Source organism: Helianthus annuus, chromosome 12, assembly GCF_002127325.2.
Source record: "Helianthus annuus cultivar XRQ/B chromosome 12, HanXRQr2.0-SUNRISE, whole genome shotgun sequence".
Taxonomy (NCBI): domain Eukaryota; kingdom Viridiplantae; phylum Streptophyta; class Magnoliopsida; order Asterales; family Asteraceae; genus Helianthus; species Helianthus annuus.
In genome coordinates, this window is record NC_035444.2 from 5627740 (window position 1) to 5634565 (window position 6826).

The 6826-nt window shown below is 39.2% G+C and overlaps 1 long non-coding RNA gene across 1 annotated transcript; it reads left to right on the forward strand.

The window, feature by feature from the left end:
- The first annotated feature begins 4088 nt into the window (after window positions 1-4088).
- On the forward strand, window positions 4089-6478 carry LOC110896315. The gene is made up of 3 exons (XR_002567830.2): window positions 4089-4424; window positions 5335-5393; window positions 6297-6478. It is a non-coding gene; the product is annotated as an uncharacterized LOC110896315 (long non-coding RNA).
- Window positions 6479-6826: the final 348 nt, after the last annotated feature.

A 6826-nucleotide genomic window follows, 5' to 3' on the forward strand; every position in this document is an offset into this window, starting at 1 on the left:
ATCCTCCTTGCGCCACTTGCGGGAAACCTCACAAAGGTATTTGTCGCCGAGCTGAAGGCCTTTGTTTCAAATGTGGAGATGCAGGACACATGATTAAAGCTTGCCCTCAGCTTGCCCCTAAAGCCAATACCGGGGGTAATGCTAGACCTGCTGTGGGAGGACGTGTGTTCGCGCTGACAGCTGATGACGCAGCAAATGCTCCAGGTACGGTTTCTGGTTATTTACGCATTGGTGAACGTGATATCTATGCCTTGTTTGATACTGGTGCAACACATTCTGTGGTATCTCTCTTATTTGCTAAGCACTTGATGACTAGGCCTACTACTTTAGAGTATCCTTTAGTGATATCTACTCTCTTAAGAAATTCTATTATCATCTCTCATGTTTATCGAGATTGTCCGATCCAAATCGCGTCCATTATTCGTCCCGCAAATTTGTATCCCATTCAGATGAATGACTTTGATGTTATTCTTGGCATGGATTGGCTCTCTCGGCATAACGTCTCGATTGAATGTCAGACTCGCCGCATTCTTTTTGGAAATCCTCAGCGTCCTGAATTCATTTATCAAGGGACTCAACCTCGTAAGCCATTGAAAATGATCTCTGCATTTAAGGCCCAAAAGTTTCTTTCACACGGGTGTGTAGCATTCCTTGCTTCGATAAAAGCTACATCGTCGAATGAGCCCAACATCTCCGATTATCCAATTATCCGTGAGTTTCCGGATGTATTTCCTGAAAAGCTGCCTGGACTCCCACCAGATCGCGAAGTGGAGTTCACTATTGATCTGATTCCTGGTGCTGAGCCGATTTCTAAAGCACCGTACCGTATGGCGCCTCTAGAGCTCAAGGAGCTCAAAGAGCAGTTGCAAGAGTTGTTGGAACTTGGTTTTATTAGACCAAGTGTCTCGCCTTGGGGCGCACCGGTTTTGTTCGTGAAAAAGAAGGATGGTTCTATGAGACTTTGTATTGACTATCGAGAGTTGAACAAAATCACCATTCGGAATCGATATCCGCTACCTCGCATCGATGATCTGTTTGATCAACTTCAGGGTGCTAAATGTTTTTCTAAGATCGATCTAAGGTCTGGGTATCACCAGCTGAAGATCAAAGATTCAGACATTCCTAAATCAGCTTTCCGCACTCGGTACGGTCATTATGAGTTTTTGGTTATGCCATTCGGATTAACCAATGCTCCAGCTGTTTTCATGGACCTAATGAATCGAGTCTTTCACGAGTTTCTCGATAAATTCGTCATAGTCTTCATCGACGATATTTTGGTCTATTCTAAGAGCAAGGAAGAACATGAGTACCATCTTCGTACCGTACTTGAAATTTTACGACAGAAGAAGCTTTATGCAAAATTTTCGAAGTGCGAGTTCTGGTTAGACCAAGTAGCTTTCCTTGGTCATGTGGTTTCCGCTGAAGGTATTTCAATGGATCCTGCTAAGGTGGAAGCAATCACTAAATGGCCTACACCTACCTCAGTCACCGAGGTTCGCAGTTTTCTTGGCCTCGCCGGATATTATCGCAGATTTGTCGAAGGATTTTCAACCATAGCCTTACCTCTAACCCAACTTCTTAGAAAAGGGGTTAAGTACGCTTGGAACGATGATAGAGAGAAAAGTTTTCAGGAGTTGAAGAAAAGGTTGGTGTCTGCCCCGATTCTCACACTTCCATCAGGTACAGGTGGATATCAGATTTATAGCGATGCTTCGAAGAAGGGACTCGGGTGTGTTTTAATGCAACACAATAAGGTCATTGCTTATGCCTCACGCCAGTTGAAGCCGTATGAGGTTAATTATCCAACGCATGACCTCGAGCTTGCCGCCGTTATCTTTGCTCTAAAGATTTGGCGACATTATTTGTACGGAGAGACTTGTGATATTTTCACTGATCACAAGAGCTTGAAGTACATCTTTACACAAAAGGAGTTAAACATGAGACACCGACGTTGGTTAGAGCTTTTGAAAGATTATGATGCCAATATCCAGTATCATCCGGGAAAGGCTAATGTTGTTGCCGATGCTCTAAGCCGAAAGAGTTCTGGGACAATTTCATCTCTCCGATTGCAACCTCATATTCTAACTGATCTTGAAAAACTCGATATTGGTATCCATCTTGGTGACGCTGACGGTTATCTAGCCAGATTTCGGATTGAGCCTGATTTGATCTCGCGTATCAAGAGTGCTCAACAAGATGACGGAGAACTTTGGGCTATTATACAGAATTTGGAGGTTGGTAAGCAGTCAGAATTTCGAATTGATGAAAATGGGGTAGTTTGGTGTGGAAAACGGTTATGTGTTCCGAATGATTCCACCCTACGTGAATCATTGTTAGCTGAAGCTCATAGTTCACCATTCTCTATCCACCCAGGATCTACAAAGATGTATCGAGATCTTCGTCAGCACTTTTGGTGGAACGCTATGAAAGAAGATGTAGCCAGATATGTTAGCAGATGTCTTACTTGTCAACAAGTGAAGGCAGAACATCAGAGAGCCGGAGGTTTGCTTCAACCATTAGATATTCCGATATGGAAGTGGGATGACATTTCAATGGATTTTGTAACTGGTTTACCGAGGACGTTCAAGAAGAATGACACTATCTGGGTTGTAGTCGACCGGTTGTCAAAGTCAGCTCACTTTCTTCCGATTCAGCAGGGATTCAGTCAGTAGATTATCTGAAGTCTTTACTCAAGAAATCATTAGACTTCATGGTACCCCAGTCTCTATCGTGTCTGATCGAGACCCGCGGTTCACTTCACGCTTTTGGAAGGGATCTCAAGCCGCTTGGGGCACCAAATTGAGATTCAGCACGGCATTTCATCCTCAGACAGACGGTCAGTCAGAGCGCACTATTCAGACACTCGAGGATATGTTTCGAGCATGTGCTCTGGAGTGGACAGGAAATTGGGATGAATATCTTTGTCTTGTCGAGTTTGCCTACAATAATAGTTGGCAAGCTAGCATTGGTATGGCACCGTTCGAGCTTCTTTACGGACGGAAGTGTAGAGCACCTATTTGTTGGGAGGAAGTTGGTGAGAAAATAATTGAAGGACCCGAACTAGTGCAAGTTACCAATGAGAAAGTTGCTATCGCTAGGGAAAAGTTGAAGGAAGCGCAGAGTCGTCAGAAAAGCTATGCAGACCAACATCGTCGAGCTTTGGAATTTAATGTTGGTGAGCGTGTTTTCTTACGAGTTTCGCCTTGCAAAGGCGTTCGTCGTTTTGGAATCAAGGGAAAGCTTAGCCTAGATTCATCGGTCCATTTGAGATTCTTGAAAGAGTTGGTGAAGTTTCTTACCGTTTGGCATTGCCACCTCAACTATCGCACGTGCATAATGTCTTTCATATATCTCTCCTTAGGGGATATAATTACCATCCTTTACACGTTGTGAATTATCCTTATCATCTTATTCATGAGGACTTATCCCTTGAGGAGGAGCCCGAAGCTATTATTGACCGCCAAGAAAGAATTATGCGTAGGAAGACTATTCCTTTTGTTAAAGTTCTTTGGAAGAACCATTCTGAACGTGAAGCTACGTGGGAATTAGAAGACACGATCCGTTCTCACTATCCATATTTGTTTTCGTCTTAGTATGCTAAACTTCGATGTGTTGTAATCATGTACGACCTTGGGATTGTGCCCATTTTGTAACTTAGTGTTTTCGCTAATGTGTAATGTTTCGCTTACGCTTATGTGTGGTCTAAATTGTGTCCGTACCGGTTATCAGCATCTTGCAATTTCGAGGACGAAATTTTTTTAGGGGGAAAGAATTGTAATGCTCGAAGCATTTTGTTGATAATAATAGTTTCATCGATTATATAGACATATTTTAGAATTCGATAAGTTAATAGATAGTTGAATTGAATAACTTTTTTTTAGTTATGTGTCGTGTACATTTCAAGCATTCTATCATTTAATAATATCTATTTATGTTGATATTATTTTGACTATTGCGACAAATATTACTAGACCAAATATGTAGTTAAAGCCATATATTTTAGTTAGTTATGGATAAGTTCTAAAACATTAACCAATATTTTATTTCTTACTTCCTATAGTTGGCTAGAATAAAAAAAAAAATAGTAAAGCCCATAACCTACAACCTATAGTAGCTTTTGAATATCTCTGGTTAGAAGGAAATACACCCCATCTTCCTCATCATACATTCCTTGAATTCTGGGATTTGACAATTTTACTCAATCACAAAAATTTCATCTATAAAACCAACCTAAATTCATAATATATATGCATACACAATCAAAACTTTTTGTTTATCCCAAACATACTCCCTTTGAATCACCACCGTGACCCACTGTGAGGACCGCCGCCATATCGACGTCGCCGTCCGTTCGCACCTCCACCGCTGCCGCCTCTATGTAAGCTAGCGACTGCCGCGGTTACCACCTCGTTCCACTCTTTGAGGTAAACGAACAGATTACCTCTCTTTAAATTGTTTGATTTGTCGGGTTAAGACTTGGGTTTGGGCTGGGTTGTTATGTTTTTTTTTCCGGCGATCGGGGGTTAGGGGGAGTTTTCGTTTTTGTCTCTTTATAAGATATGTCGATTTGTGTATCTGGGTTAACTATTGCTGGGGTGTTGTGTGTGTGTATTGAGGTGGTGTTATATGTTATTTGTGTCATATGTGTATTAAGAGAGAAGTGGCAAGCTAATCCATTGAAATACGAATTGTTAGACAAATATTGAATTTAATCTTTGTCATATTCTAAATAAATGATGTCCAAATAGTATTACTACTAATGAGTTTATAATTATAATAATCAGTCTCGCTTATGTTTTGTGTATTTTATGAGTCTGTAACCAAATGAATGATTTGTAGATATTAAAACTAAGAAACTATTATAATAATCTTTATTCAATTTGCAAAACGTATACATAGTTTTATGAATTGTTTCCTTTATTACTTGTTTTTAATAAAGATAAACTGGTAAATCATGTTATGAATGGTTAAGAAAATTAATAATTTGTAACTATTTTTGTTTCTAAGGACTTTACCAATCTGTAATTTGGGTGCAAGTTTTGAGTTAACAAATCGTGTTATTATATATATATATATATATATATATATATATATATATATGAGTATGTCTGTATTAAATATATGTGTATATATGTACTAGAGGTGTATTAATTATATCGTATAGTATAATACGAGACGCTTAAATTAATTATTGTGAATGTTGAACCAAAAGCGTGTTTTATTATTGGGTAAGTCTAGTCCGCGGTCGCCAGGGAAAAAAAAAGGGGAAAAGAAGAAGATGCTTTTGATTTAAATAAAGACGTAATAAAACTAATCTCAAGATACGGGATTTAGGTTTGCATATTTTGAGGACGACTTGATTTGTGGATTTTTACGTTGTTTGCTAAGCTAAGGTACGGATCCTTTTTCATTTTCATCAAAGTATAACTTACGGTACGGATTCTTTGGTCTTACCCTCATAGTATTAAACTGTATCCGATACTTTGTGGTACGGATTCCTATTTCTGACGTTGTAGTATTTTTATCATATCCGTCACTTTGCAGTACGGATTTTCGTGTGTTCCTGTTAGTCGTTTGATATGTGATGCGTTATCTGAATCAGTATGGAATTGTTTGTATGATTATTAGTGTGATGTAACATGCCATACCTCAGACTTGTACTCATGGTTGCATGTTCCTATTAATATTATTTTCAGTTGGTTGTAAACTATTTACATGGCCTTAGTTTTGTACTCAGTCACCCGAGCGTCTGGCTTGCCGTTTGGGCGTCAACGGCATGGCACTTATCGTGGCAGTGCGTAATAAAAGTTCACGGCGTCTCTAGTTTGTGCTCGTGTAGCGCCTTGGCCCCTAGAGGCGTATAGATCGATCTTAGTTCCGAGTTTGAGTTTGTTGTGTGGAGATGGAATAATGGGTGAACGCCACACTCACCATCTCATAGGTACATGGACTAGCTAGCTGTGTACCAGTCTGTTTTTGGCTCTGGGTGCTTCGCTATTACATGACTTATTGTTGTGACGTTCAAGGTCACCTAATTAACATATGCATTTGATACGTTTGTGATATGATATGATCCGTCCGCTACTGTGCCAATTATACCTTAGACGCATATTTCTAATTTGGTTAACATCTCCTTCAGTTTAATTATTGTACCCGTATTGATTTGTTATTTCAATATCGTTTTGTGTTTCTTTCTGTTCGTCCATCCTTACTTGTACTATTGTTCTTTCCGTTACTGAGCAATTCTTTGGCTCAGCCGTAGTTTCTTTTCTGTGTTTTTCATGTCTTGTTTACAGGTAATCAGGGATAATATGGGGAATCAGTAATGAGAGACTAATGGATGTTCAAGAGTATTTTAAGACTCTTTATTTTGTTAAATCATGTACTTTTAAATGAACTTAAGACTTAAGGTATTTTGAGACATGTATGTCACCTTGAATCCTATCTTTTATTAAGTGGATGTGTTTTGGTTATGATATTCGTAATAGTGATGCTCCGACCTGCCACGGGTTGGGGTGTTATACCAATGTTGTTCGAATGGTATCGATTGGTTCAAATTATCATGCTACTGGTACCGATATTCAATTATCATCACACACATAGTTGTATAAATTAAAACTTTTTAAAACTTGAAACCATAAAATAAATACAAGTATCAGTACGATATTGTTTGGTATGGTACGCTAGCGATACAATGTTAGTTTATCGAAAAAAATAAACATAAATACCGATACCAAATCAACGTTGTTCGTTCGGTTTCGGTTCGGTTCACTACGACAACGACGCGATATCTGGTATCAAACAAAAAACCATTAAAACTAATACA